The 15,250-nt window shown below is 46.8% G+C and overlaps 1 protein-coding gene across 4 annotated transcripts in view; it reads right to left on the reverse strand.

Annotated features, from left to right (window-relative positions):
- fez1 (fasciculation and elongation protein zeta 1 (zygin I)) overlaps positions 1-15,250 on the reverse strand; it is a 125,229-nt gene that overhangs the window by 64,393 nt on the left and 45,586 nt on the right. The window lies entirely within an intron of this gene.

The raw sequence follows: 15,250 nt of genomic DNA on the forward strand, positions 1-15,250 counted from the left end.
CCTCTATACCTCCCCATCTCTCCCAGTAGCCTCTATACCTCCCCATCTCTCCCAGTAGCCTCTATACCTCCCCATCTCTCCCAGTACTCTCTATACCTCCCCATCTCTCCCAGTACCCTCTATACCTCTCCAACTCTCCCAACTACACTCTCTACCTCTCCAACACCCCTCTATACCTCTCCAACTCTCCCAACTACCCTCTATGCCTCTCCAACTATCTCAGCTAAGCTCTCCAATAATTTCACCACAATTCTGGATTTACCAAAGTAATCGGGGTTATTGATGTGGTCTTGCAGACCTGTAGGTCTACATGAATAGAAAGGAGCTCTCTTTCATGAATATGCAGTTAGTCAAAGACCACAAACTCTGTACATGCAGGTCAATGTCCATTTCCCAGCCAGCAGCATGAAGCTTTTACTTTAAGACAATCATGTGTCTAGCTTATTGGAAGATGCGGAGAATGGTTCCCCAGAGAGCAAGGGTACCCTCTTCAACCTTGGTACATGAAGCTTTTACTGCAGCCGCAGGTGCAGATTGCAGATACAACAAGGCCCTGGGATCATCATTGGCATCAGAAGCAGTACTGATTTGTCCTGCCAGATTGAGGGCACCTTACAGTACAGCCTGCTCCCTTTCCCAATGACTCCAATATTATTGTCATCTGCTGCATGCTCCATCCTTTTTGCTGTAGAAAGAGTCCAAACCATGGAGATAGAGGAGAATAACCTGTAATCGAGGCTAGGAGCCAGACACAGGCAATGGCCAAGAGAAACACCGGTGCCTAGAAAGATTGAAGATGCTGCAGTAGTTGTCACACATTCTCAAACCTCTTGACAACTGCACAATCATCATAGGCAGTCCCTCGGAATCGAGGAAGACTTGCTTCCACTTTTAAAATGAGTCCTTAGATATCTGAACAGTCCAATACGAAAACCACAGTCTCTGTCACAGGTGGGACAGATAGTCGTTGAGGGTAAGGGAGGGTGGGACAGGTTTGCCGCATGCTCTTTCCGCTGCCTGCGCTTGATTTCTGCATGCTCTCGGCGCTGAGACTCGAGGTGCTCAGCGCCCTCCCAGATGTACTTCCTCCACTTAGGGCGGACTTTGGCCAGGGACTCCCAGGTGTCAGTGAGGATGTTGCACTTTATCAGGGAGGCTTTGAGAGTGTCCTTGTAACGTTTCCTCTGCCCACCTTTGGCTCGTTTGCCGTGAAGGAGTTCCGAGTAGATCGCTTCCTTTGGGAGTCTACTACACAAGTATGGCTGGTGGACTCCTGCCCATTCCTAGTCAGGCTCTGCACAGACTGCTGCAGGCAATCCTGCTGAGGCAGCAATCCCATTTTATACGTAGGCTCTATAAGGTCAGAATCTATAGAAGGTATAACCATGGAAGGGACTATGTTGTCCCCAGGCAAGGGGTGATGCCACCCCCCCTTGTACAGTGTGATTCACCCAATGTGACTTCCTCAAGCTCACTATCTAATTTTCTAAGGTGTGGATAATTAGTGATTTTTAGCTTGCACCGTGCTGGTGATGTTTTATCACAACCTCATCCTTGGTATGTTGTCCCTCAATATAACAGGCCGACAGCTGGCATCCCTTGGTACTCTTCCAATCCACAAAGAATACTTAGAAAATGAGTAAATTAAACATAGAAAGATGAACAATTAACCATCTGCCTCAGGCCCCATTTGTATCTTCAGCAATGACTGAAGTTTAGAAAAAAAATCTGTTGCTACTGAGAATTATTTTTCAACAATTTCCTGGCCAAGTCCTTGTTTATTAAATCTAAGAGTGTGACCTTGGTGTGAGGCACAGACTCCAGCTACTGATGCAATACCTCGTGAAAAAGTCCTTGGGCATCTTAACCTCAGCAACAAGAACTGTCTTTGTGCTTCTCTGCGTGCCTCCCTCATCAAGATAGATTTTAGGCAAAAGTGCAAGTCTGTCCCTTTGAAAATAAATCATTACTTTGTGAGGCGAAGCACAATAATTGACTCGTTTAGAGTGTAGTTGGTGCAACTATTTGAATTTAATGTAGGTGTAATATGGACCTCCCCGAGTGGACTACTACGCCACCTAGTGAACTACTGTGGTAATGCAACTACTGATGTAAATACAATAAAAGGATCATGTGACACGGTCACATGACGAGTTTCTGTCGAGTCATCTTGTAGTCTGTGTGTTTATGATGTTGTAAAGAATATATAACAGCAGTGAACAACCCTCTGTTGGAAAGTCCTGCAAATATGTCACATTAATATTAATAATGGCTTCTCCTCCTCTTTGCTTCTTCAAATGTCTTAAGTTTTTATTTCTGCTTCTTTTTATATCATCGACTGGCTCAACCTTTACTTGTAGAATATGAACCAAATCATCTGTGAGTGTTACAGTCTTCCAGCTCGCTGACCTGAATTCTACATTAATTATCCTGTTGGAACGTGCTGTAATAGATCCCTGAGTGCTGATTAGACATTCATCCAATAAGTATGCTGATTCAGTCCCTGGAGTGTCTAGATTGAGCTCTCCGAGTCCCACAGGAAACGACTATTCCTTATCTGCGTTCGTCAGCATAGTTCAACTGCTTGTGTACATCAGCACACCTCCCAGCTTCCCCTGTGCTGCAGGTGGAGATACAATTCATGGAGCATTTCCAATTATAGTCAGGCTCAAGGCAACCAACAAAGCATCACAAAGAAATAAAGAGAGAAAATGCTGGAAATACTCAGCAGGTCAGCCAATATCTTCAGCGAGAGAAAGAGCGTGAATGGCCCTGATATTTACTGGGGCGGGGGGGAGGGAGGGGGCGTAGTTATGGTTTCTCCGATAACCATGGAGTATTCATGGCATGCTTGTTTTATTCCCCAACAGATTCCCCGACGGAAGCCAGCCTAATTGACTGATTGACAGGCTTGGCTGCCTGTCAGTGGGGGAATTGTGTGGCACAAGACCGCAGCCCAGAAGGCTGGAGGTTGAGATCATGGGATGGGATGGGGAGGATGAGGGAATTGGGGGGGGGTGGGGGAAGATAGGATATGGGGGGGGGCAGGAAGACATGATGGGATATGGGGAGGGGGGGTGGCGAGTGTGGGGATTAGTGCATGGTTGGGGTGATCATGGGGTGGTCGAGGATCATGGAGGGCTAGAGAAGAGATCGGAAGGTGGTCTATAGATTCGACTGTTGTACTCACTCTGGAGGAGGTGCAGCAGCCGCCCATTGAGGTGCCAGACCCTTTCCTGAGTGGTACGAGTGTTGGAGGGATATTCAATGGTTTCCCACAGTCCGAGGCTGGGGATTCTAGTGGGGTGCAGCGAGGCACACCCAGGACCCCACCGTCCCAGGCTACAGGTCCCAGTGGGATTCAACGAGGCACACCCAGGGCCCCACTGTCCGAAGCTAGGGGTCCCAGTGGGATGCAGCGAGCCACACCCAGGGTGAGGAGGGGAAGGAGAGCTCGGCAGCACTCTCCTGAGTGCAGGATCTAAAAGATGTGTATAAGGTGATGTCAATGAGTGGGGAGAGCATTGACCTTACGCGATCACTCCTGGGCACCATCAGTGGGGTGGGTGATGAGGTATCTGGACTGTCGGGGAAAGTAACAACACTCACGAGAAATGGGAACACTGTCCGGGAACATGAGGGAGGGAATGTCGCTGGTAGCTGATATACTGTTGGCAAACATGAGGGAGAGAATGTTGGAGGTAGTTGAGACACTGTCAGGGCATGTGAGGGTGGGAATGTCGGAGTTCGCTGCTGCTATAAGGGAACCCGCCCAGATCCCGTGCCCATTGACAGAATCAACAGCCACTCCCACTCCAATCCCCAGACCAGCCTCTGAAGAGGCTGAAGCCAGGCCCTCCACATTACCGCCTGCCCCCACCCCCCATCAAGAAGTGCGCATTACCCAAGATGTTCGAAAGAATAAGCGTGGTACCAACCCGAGTCTACCCTATCAAATCCTTTTAACATTTTATACACCTGATCATATCATCCCACCACCTACTATATACTAGAAAATACAAACCATGTTTATGTTATAGAATCATAGACTGGTTATAGCACAGAAGGAGGCCATTCGGACCGTCGAGCCCGTGCCGGCTCTTTGCAAGAGTACTTCAGCCAGTCCCACTCCCCCGCCCTTTCTCCATAGCCCTGCAATTTCTTTCCTTCAGGTACTTATCCAATTCCCTTTTGAAAGCCACGATTGAGTCTGTCTCCACCACCCTTTCAGGCAGCGCGTTCCAACCACTCTCTGCGTAAAAAAGTTTCCCCTCATGTCGCCTTTGGTTCTTCTGACAATCACCGTACTTGACCCTTCTGCCAATGGGAACAGTTTATCTCTATCTACTCTGTCCAGACTCCTCATTATTTTGAGCACCTCAATCAAATCTCCTCTCAACCTTCTCTGCTCCAAGGAGAACAACCCCAGCTTCTCCAGTCTCTCCATGCAACTGAAGTCCCTCATCCCTGGAACCATTCTTGTAAATCTTTTTTGCACCCTCTCCAAGGCCTTCACATCCTTCCTAAAGTGAAATGCCAGAATTGGACACAACACTGCAGTTGAGGCTGAACCAGTGTTTTATAAAGTGATCATAATTTCCTTGCTTTTGTACTCTATGGGGCCAAAATTGCCCCTCTCCTGGTTTTTCGGCCAATCACCTTAAATCTGTGTCCCTTGGTTCTTAACCCATCGACCAATATTAAATAGCTTGCACACATTTGGTGGCCAGGCTCACCCATGAAGGATGGTATGTGGAACAGTTATCGGGAGACTGTGGAAACAGTGCGTCAGCAGCTATTAAGACTTCGAAATAATGCTTTGTGAAGGTTAGCACTTATCATTTATATGCAGTTCCTCCGTCAGCTATTTTAATTGAGATGTTGAATCGTTTAGCCAATCCATTAAAATAATGGCCAAAGGAATTTCATGCATTAAGTGTTTGTCACGAATCCTTGCACTGTGCAATTTCAAGGCCTTACATCCATTAGAACCTTTCAAAAATGATTGTACTCCTGGCCGTGACAAAGTACTCCCTGATCAACAGAGATTCCTAGCTTTACAGGGGGAGGTACAAATACAAGGAAAGAAAGACTCGCATTCATATACCACTGAATGTCTCAAAGCGCTTTACAGCCAATGAAGTAGTGTAGTCACTGTTGTAATGTGGGAAACGTGGCAGCCAACTTGCTTTGCACACAGCAAACTCCCACAAACAGCAATGTGATAATGACCAGATAATCTGTTTTTGTTATGTTGATTGAGGGATAAATATTGGCCAGGACACCGGGGATAACTCCCCTGCTCTTCTTCAAAATAGTGCCATGTGATCTTTTACATCCACCTGAGAGAGCAGACGGGGCCTCGATTTAATGTCTCATCCAAAAGACAGCACCTCCAACAGTGCAGTACTCCCTCACCACTGCAGTATCAGCCTAGATTTTTGTGCTCAAGTATCAGGAATGGGACATGAACCCATAACCTTCAGGCTCAGAGGCAAGGGTGCTACCCACTGAACCACAGCTGACATTGCATAGATCTATTCTTACAGGGATATGACAGAGAGAAGGGGGAATGACATTTCCCTTTTATTGGACTGCCTTGGCACAGCAGATAGAGGATACGCCCTCATGCGACAGCAGGTTATCTGCCCCAGTCTGCCTTTTTGCCCTCATTAATATCCCAATAACATGTGTCAGTTACCATAGGGCATTGCATGAGCCCAGATATTACAGTCGAAGCATCCTTTGCCAAGTCTGAAAGGGCAGAGCATTAAAACCTGACGAGCAACTGTGCAGGGAAAGGAAACTCAAGGAACAAATGTGGGTGTGCAGGTGGATATTGATGCAGTCCCACGGCCGATCTCGCTGTTTGATGGCAGCCTTGACGAGCATGTGGCGCAGCACAAGGCGATTGCAACAAGGGTTCCACTCCACGGCACAATCCGCGTTCTCTGGTGTTGCACTGTCCCTGCCAAGAGGTGGAGGCAGGGCTGAGGCCGCAACTGACCGCTGACCACCATGTTCACTGGATGTACCAGCTCTGTGACACATGGAACCGCACTGGGGAAACGCACTGGTGCCGTAATGGTGCTTGGAACACCAAATAACACTAATTTAGAACAACTGGCACAAAGGCTAACAAGAACATTAATACTAGCCGGGGGGAAAAAAAGGCAAAATGATTAAGCAATAGGTTAATTGAACTTGATTGTAGTAATGCTGGATCCCCATTTCAAATGGGCATGGTTTGAATTGAATGTCCGAATGGTGGGAAATGGCACTGAGGCAAGACATGCCCCAAATTCACATGCGCCTGTCTGATTCAGCAGTAATTTTCACTGCCGTTTGTCCCGCCGACTGTGAAACGTGTCAGGGTGAAGAGGGCAGAGTTTGGCGAGTGAGTCACGGCTTCCGCCCATTGTGCAATAGCAGCCCCCCAATTCACACAGCAACAACGAGCAGCCGGCATCCAGGTTAACTACTGGGTAGTGAATATAAAGAACTGGCTGCCTGGGGAAACAGTGGAGGTTTACAGTTTCAGGAAATTCAAAAGTGACCTGGGAGGACACTTGGTCTGTTCACAGGAATGATCAGCGACGCTGAACTCAACAATGTAACATAACGTTACGAGAAGTGGAGTACTGCCAGGGTATTTTTCCAAGATTGCGACCAGCCAAATGAGCCCCACTCCTCTCTCCCAGTTGTGCACATTCCCATATTCCTGCAACTTTGTGGATGGCGCACTGAAAAATTGGACGCAGTCATAACCTTCAGCCATCTCTCCAGAGGAGGGACAAATAAAGAACGCTGTTTCTGCTGCGCTCAGCACTCTATGACCTGATTTTGCATTTGCTGCTGCTCGCAGAGCAAGGAGATCTCTTCATCTGTGACCACGGTGTCAGCAGCTGGAGTTACTGCATAGCAGTCAGGAGTGGGAACCCCGGCTAAATATAACTTGCTCCTAGGAGTCCAGGGACACTACAGTCAACTGCACACTCCACCTGCCTTGGATCAGATCATTAACTCGGCACAGAACAGGGATCTGAAGAAGTAGAAAATGCTTTTCTTTTGCACCTAACGCATTGCATTCGCTAAGGGGCTGCAATGGGAGTTTCCTCCTACCCCAGTCATCATCATCATAGGCAATCCCTCGGAATCGAGGAAGACTTGCTTCCACTCTAAAAATGAGTCCTTAGGTGGCTGAACAGTCCAATACGAGAACCACAGGCTCTGTCACAGGTGGGACAAATAGTCATTGAGGGAAGGGGTAGGTGGGACTGGTTTGCCACATGCTCTTTCTGCTCTTTCCGCTGCCTGTGCTTGATTTCTGCATGCTCTCGGCGATGAGACTCGAGGTGCTCAGCGCCCTCTCGGATGCACTTCCTCCACTTAGGGTGGTCTTTGGCCAGGGACTCCGAGGTGTCAGTGGGGATGTTGCACTTCATCAGGGAGGCTTCGAGGGTGTCCTTGTAACGTTTCCGCTGCCCACCTTTGGCTCGTTTGCCGTGAAGGAGTTCCGAGTAGCACGCTTGCTTTGGGAGTCTTGTGTCCAATATGCAGTGTGTAAATGCACTTCAGGTTTGGTAATGAGTCACACAGAACAGAAGTTCCCGATTGAATTCCTGATCTGTGCTGAATCAGCAGAAGTGGAGTGTTACCATTAGATACAAGTAGAGACATTTCATTGTGTTTGTATATGACTTTAGTTAAATACTGTGTACACAGTGCTCATGCTTATCATCGGCTGAATTTAAATTGGCTGATTGGGAGAATCTCCAGGTGATTCCTGGTGATAATTGGGTCATTTATCTCATTGTTGTGTCTGAGATCTTGCTGTGCATAAATTGCCTTTCCCTACTGTAATGACTCAAGAGTCTGGTTACTGTAAACTCACTCAGGTGCAACCTGGCCCATCTTTATTCCAGCCCAAGAGTGCCTGCGTGACAAATAAATCCAGCTTATATACAGGTGACCAAGCACACATTCCACATGCATACAGCCCGATGACCTCCGACCGCGGCGCCCTCTGGTGTCTGGTGACCCCCAAGCATTAATACATAACACCTACATTATTGTACACCAGTGATTATACTTTGAAAATACTTATTTGGCTGGTTCACTTTGGAAAGTTCTGAGATCATCGCTGCAGAAATGCTGGGACCACTGAAATCCACTTCTTCCCCACCCGTTGTATGCAAATGTCGGCGAGGACGTTGCTACATGGATCTCTCCCTCCATGGGGGCACCTCAGGGCCGTTACCACCGCTGCCTGGGCCCCACTGTAACCTTGCACGTGGCAGCTCCAAAAGCTGTGGTAACCAAGACCCCTGCTACTGACACCTTGGTCACAGATGAAGAGATCTCCTCGCTCTCCTCGCCGTAACAAATGCAAAATCAGGTCGTAGAGAGCTAAGGGCAGCAGAAACAGCGTTCTTCATTTGTCATTCCTCTGAAGAGATGGCTAAAGGTCAAAGGTTATGAATGCTTGACCTGATTTTTAAGTGCGCTGACCACAAAGTTCCAGGAATATGGAAATTGCACGACTGGGAGAGGGGAGTTATTTTCCTCTAGTTGTCTTTTCAAAATTGGTTTCAGGAGAGCTGTATCTTCAACAGGTTCCTCATGACTTCGTGACTGGGTAGAGACTGTCCAGAGAATAGGCACCCTTTCTATGACAATCAACCTGTCTATGAGAGAACAGGCTGGCTCCTTCGTATATGCATCAGTCAGGATACAGTAGCTTAATTCTAGGGGATGATGGTAGTCCCGGAAAGGACAGCGGAGGTAATTATGACTTTGGGCGATAGTGTAAAATGGGCAATATCGGTTCAATTACACATCTCTCCCCACTGACCTTCAATGGAAATTAAAATGTGGCAAGCTGTACGACAAGCAGCTGACCCAATATCGCCCGAGTTTATTGCTGCAACACCCAGAGACCCAGCGAGGTACCATTAAGGGCTTCGAAGATCGGGTTTGATGTGCCAGCGTAGGCCTCGGCTGAAACTGGGGTATTCAAGAGGTGAGTATCTGGGGCCGTCTGGAGACGAAACGGCTACATGGCTCTCTCCCTCCATGGGGGCACCTCAGGGCAGTTACCACTGCTGCCCGGGTCCCACCGTAACCTTGCACGTGGCAGCTCCTGGAAGCTGTGATAAGCGGAACGGAAAGTAGGCAAATCCGCAAAGGGCCCCAATCCAACGTCCCCGCCAACGTTTGCATACAACGGGCGGGGAAAATCTGGGTTGCAGCAGTCCCACTGTGGGAAAGGAGGAAAGAAATCCCAGTCCCAATTTAGGGGAGGATCGAGAAGGAACATCCCTCCAAGAATAGTTTGTTCCAATCAGGTGTCAAAAGCAAACAAACCATCAGATAGAGACTGGTGTTCCCGTTTTATCTAAAGTGTTCAAAATGGTTAACCTCTTAATTGCCTGATCATGAAGAATCATTCAAGAGTTAAATGAAACTACTTCAATGCCAAAGTGTAACAGCAGTTGTGGGGTCCTCAGCTCCCTGCTTCTCCGTCTATTCTATGCCAGGTGGCGAAGGTATGCTCCATGGTGTCATTGCCCATTTAATGCTTCATCAGCACCTCAGGCAAAAGCTAAGAACCACTAACACCCTGTCTTTTACTGTTTTGAGACAGTTTATGTATTGTGCAAGTCAAGTCTTGTGTGGCGAGCTTCTTGCTACAGTTCTCTGCCTCTATGTAATTAACTTTCTTGTAAATAAATCGACTGTTTTAGCCTACGCGTAACTGTCCGATAGTGTGGCATTTGCTGTGCGCTGGGTATCATCAGCGCACACATGGTAGCTGACCCAACATCTTTAGATGGTGCCACCAACTGGTAGCATGTAGATGAGGGCGAGGAATGAACTCCAGAGGTAATGGTGCAGGGGCAGGAAGAGATGCTCGGGCTACAGTTGGATAGGCAATAGTGCACCAAACAAGGGCATTTCCACTGAGCTGGACAATGGAATAGACAGGTGGGTATCCCATGTAGTCTCTAGAGCATCACCCCATAATAATCGGCTAATTATTAGTGTACACCACACTATCCCACTCGTAGCACACATACAAGGCCAAATTGATTCTTCTAATGCTGGCAGAGGCCCAAATCGTAAAGCAAAACGAGCTAATCTCAGCATGGTGGCAGAGGGACGTTACAAATTGCTTCCTCAGGGTAGGGGAGGGAACATCGGCCAAGGTCCCAGCTCCTGTTTGTTTTGCAGTCTCGCTGTGTGGATGTTGGGGGAGGAAGGGTCGAGCTCTGCTAGCAGGGAGAGTCAATTCACCAACACTCACATCTTGCGTGGATGAATAGCAAAAATTCTAATAGACTAGCATTTATATAGTGCCGCCTTTCACAGGGTGTTGACATCAGGGTGAGGACTGGGTTGGACTCCATTGTGATGCCCGCCACAGTCAAATAATCTGCTGGAATTAGCTATCAAAGCTGAAATGTGATTGATAGTAACTTGGGCAAAACCATAGCCCATAAAGAATGAATTTGCATTTATATAGCACCTTTAATGGCCTCAGGATGTCGAAAAGCGCTTTACAATGAAGTGTAGTCACTGTTGTATTTTAGGAAGCACAGCAGCCAATTTACGCACAGCAAGCTTCCACAAAAAGCAATGTGATAAAGACTAGTTCATCTGTTTTAGTGATGTTGGTTGAGGGATAAATATTGGCCAGGACTAAAAAGCATTATTTATAAAAATATCAGGACTAGCTGGCACCAGTGAAAAGGACTCATTTACTGGCATCGTGCCACCCTATTCCCCCTCCAATTTACCCAGTCATTGAGCATTCCTGACTATAAATATGGAGTACATCCTTTGAGTGTACTTATGATATACATAACATTAACTTTGATTTGGGTCCTTCCATTATTCTTTCCCATCTGCTTGATACTTAAATCACTTTACCAGCAAATAGAATAGATTCAAATCCCTCCCTGACCTCGTCCCTCCCTATCTCTGTAACCTCCTCCAGCCTACAACTCTTGGAGAACTGTGCGTTCCTCTAACTCTTGTCCATCCCTGATTTCCTTCACCCCACAATTGGTGGCCATGCCTTCAACTGTCAAGGCTCTAAGCTTTGCAATTCCCTCCCTAAACCTCTCCCCCCTCTTTACCTCTCTCTCCTCCTTTAAGACGCTCCTTAAAACCTACCTCTTTGACCAAGCTTTTAGTCATCGATCCCAACATCTCCTTATGTGGGTCGGTGTCAAATTTTGTCTGATAATGTCTTGGGACGCTTTACTATATTAAAGGCACTTGCTGCTGTGGGCGTGAAAAGCTCTAATTTTGCTGGTGTTACAGACGCAAACGAGTGGGCAAAGACTCGGCTCATGAAAGAGCAATCACAGTCTGCGTCACCTTTGGCAAAACTGTTTGTTCCACCGGGGGGGGGCTTCAAAGTGATTCCTGAAAGCAGGATGGGTTGTGAATTTCTGCCTCCAGTCATTAATTTGTTCAATGAGTAAATTCAGCGATTCCGTACTCCCAGTGTGGAATGCTGAGCGATGGCAGAACGGGGGGAGATAAGAGGACAACTCCATCGAGCCATTCACCAACGTTCATTCCCTTCAAGTGAGGCTCAGGATCATTGAATAAATCCTTATATCCCTACTGTAGAGAATCAAACACACACTGCAATCAATGTGTTAGGCACAAGATAAGGCACAGAGGGAACGTAGGCACAGGGAGCTGAAATAACATCATAAACCAGAAAGCTTAGCTGTTTAATGAACGTCATGTAAAATCCAAGATGTGTAACCTCCGTGAAACAAACTCCAAATTATTCCAAATAATATATGCAGGCAACCTTCATGGTGACAGTTCCATCTGTTTTTCAGAGCAAGAAAACAAAAGAAAGACTTGCATTTATATAGCGCCTTTCACAACCTCATGTTGTCCCAAAGCACTTTGCAGCCAATGAGATACTTTTGACGTGTGATCACTGTTGTAATGAAGGAGGTGCGGCAGCCAATTTGTGCACAGCAAGCTCCCACAAACAGCAATGTGATAATAACCCGATTATTTGTTTTTAGGTGTTGGACACCAAGGAGAATTCCCCTGCTGTTCTTCGAAATAGTATAATGGGATCTATTACGTCCACCTGAGAGGGCAGACGGGGCCTTGGTTTAACTCCAGTTAACTTGCTGTGAGATCACTAATGCTGCCACCCTCGCTGCTTCATTGGCTGAGACCAGCCAACAGCACAGATTATCGGTCAAATCTGGGCAGCCCTAATCTGGGTCGCTCCGCATCACTGATCCATTGGGGGTAATTTTAAACTAACCTAACGCTTGGGAAACTGTTGGATTGGCTGGAACGTCGGTCTTCCACCCGAGCAGCAGTGACTTCAATGGAGAGTAAAATTGAGTGCAGTGCAAAACCAGCATTACACCCCATCTCATCAGTCTCCCGACAGGCAGGTTAGACTAGAATAGTCCCCATTGAGAGAGGAACTCCCATATAGAGGTGGATGGTTGAAGATAATAAGACACTGGCCAAGATTTTCCATGTATGCGATCACCAGCCCACGACATAAAGTAGATGGGCGGGAAAAATAGGACTGACGAACACAGAAACGAGACGCCCCGGGCAATATTACCTCCATCGACATATTACCTTTCACACCACGATGCCTCAAACTATGTCTTTGAGTTACTTTAAGAGTGCAGTGACTGTTGTTATGTCGTCAAATACAGCAGGCTTGCTGTGTTGGGTGAGGATTGTTGGCCAGGACAGCAGATAATGCATTTCTATTCTTTAAATAGTTATGGAATCTTTGCTTAACTACTGGAAGAGGCAGGAGGGGCCGGTTTCATGTCTCATCTGAAGGGCAGTGTAATGTATTTGCTTCATGGATTATTTGCTTAAGAATTTATAGCAACACATTGCTATTAAGAACTAGTTGGTTTATTAGCAAAGGTTTATTACACATTACCAGTTCATCCACCAGGCTCACAACCACCTGCCTCATCATGGATCCCCCAAACTCAACTGGCTGGGGTTTTATTGAGTCTTGTGAACATCACATGACTGGCTAAGCCACTCCCAACTCAACAGCTCTACAAACCTGTGAGCATACTCATGGGAGTATACATTACAGACAGCATCTCTGACCATGCAACACTCCCTCAATAGTGCACTGGAAGGTCAACGTAGACAATGTGTTGAAAACCTGATGTGGAGCTCAAGCCCATAACCTTCTGACTTGAGGCAGAGAGTGCTACCAACCCGGCCAAGCTGGTTCACAGCTAGAGAGTAGGTAGATAATCGGATAGATTTTTGTCTGAAGTGATATTAATGCTTGATTGTTTCAGGAAGCAACAGACCACTTATTGTGCTGGCAAGCACTGCCATATAACCATTGTATTGATCTTGTGAAAAGGTTCTTCACTGATCTGCCATTTTTAATTTGATTGCAGCTGATGAAGGTTCCAGATCACATTCCAAAATATCCTAAAGTAATCATGCCTTAACGTTACTGACTACAAGACTACTTTGAGCTCCGGCGCTGTCACCAATGCACAAAATGGAACTCATTTCAGCCTCTGACGATTTATCGTTTCTCTATTTTCTCCTCTCCGCAATGTGTGCATACTGCTCCAGTTCTGTGGTCCATTGGAAGCCCTCCCAAGTGACCACATTTCACATGTAACCCTGGGCAATGAGTAACAGCAGGCAATTTGACTGTGGGCAGCATCTGACCTTGACCTTGTCCTTATTTAATGTATGAGCGTATGGCAAATACACTCACGCCCCTGCATAAACATAGTTACAAGCCCGCATATTCACACATGCACGCATGCACACATCTTCCATAATTGCTAGATAGTGATCAGGGAACGAGCTCATTTTGAGCCTTCTTTACCCAAATCACTGAGGCCAACTGTAGCACCCTTGAGCACAAAAATCTAGGCCGACCCTCTAGTGCGATGCTGAGGGAGTGCTGCACTATCGGAGGTGCCGACTTTCAGATGAGACGTTAAACCGAGGCCCCGTCTGCCCTCTCAGGTGGACATAAAAGATCCCATGGCACTATTTCGAAGAAGAGCAGGGGAGTTATCCCTGGTGTCCTGGCCAATATTTATCCCTCAATCAACACCATTAAAACAGATTATCTGCTCATTATCACATTACTGTTTGTGTGAGCTTGCTGTGCACAAATTGGCTGCCGTGTTTCCCACATTACAACACTTCAAAAGTACTTCATCCGCTGTAATGCGCTTTAGGACATCCTGAGATTGTGAAAGGCGTTATATAAATGCAAGTGTTTCTTTTTTTTTCTTTTATTGCAGCACCAGGTGAAACCAGCCTACGCAACAGACACTGGGGATGGAGTCTGGCACCCTTCTGGTTGTTATAGCTCAATACGCATCAGCTAAAGCCCTTACCCACTGAGCCATCAAGGGTGCTACAGATCTCAGTGTTTCCCACTAATTGGGGACATTAGAACATGACGAAGGACAGGCTGCAGCCTGCTTCAAATTGACGGCTGGGATTTCCCAGTGTATGTGAATGTGGGGCACAGACAGCCATTGAGGGCTAGCTGTGTGATATCGCCATGTGCTAGCATCGCACTTTTACTGAGGAATGCTTCCCTACTGCCGAGCCTGGGTGTGCAGAATCTGTCTCTGCTGTAAGTCTCTGCCCTTGTCTTATGCCCTGGTCTGAGAAACACTGGGGCTAAGTAAAGCAAATCCCAAACAGTCCTTGGGCAATGTTGTGGACTGATGCACCTCAGGGTGGCCTCAAGTGGGCAGTGCTGGTATCAGCCTTTGGCCATCGTCAGATGTAGTGCATCACATGTGAAAATCCTGGGGTCTGTCTTTAAACCCTCTGGTGCAGTAATTATCTGTAAAATATATCTTCATCTCTTTCTCCATATCTACATACATACTGGCAGCTTTGTGTCTTACTGCAGGGTTAGATACAACACCACATCCCTCCAGATTTGATCAATTTACTTCTATTTAAAATACAGATAAAATATATTTTGCAATCTGCAGAATATTTAAAAAACACATTGCATGTATAGCCCGGCATTTTAATGAAAAATATCGAAATCTCATTCTGTGTTGAAAGCACCGTCAGGAGCAGGACTGAGGGACACATGGGCTTTGCATTGGCAATTTGTGCATTATGGTGTCTTTTTTTATTAAATAACCTTTTTTATGATTTGCTTCGGTACCCTGCAGGTGATGCATTGGGTCACTGCTAAAACACTCGT

This window comes from Pristiophorus japonicus, chromosome 11, assembly GCF_044704955.1.
Source record: "Pristiophorus japonicus isolate sPriJap1 chromosome 11, sPriJap1.hap1, whole genome shotgun sequence".
In the NCBI taxonomy this organism is placed as follows: Eukaryota; Metazoa; Chordata; class Chondrichthyes; family Pristiophoridae; genus Pristiophorus; species Pristiophorus japonicus.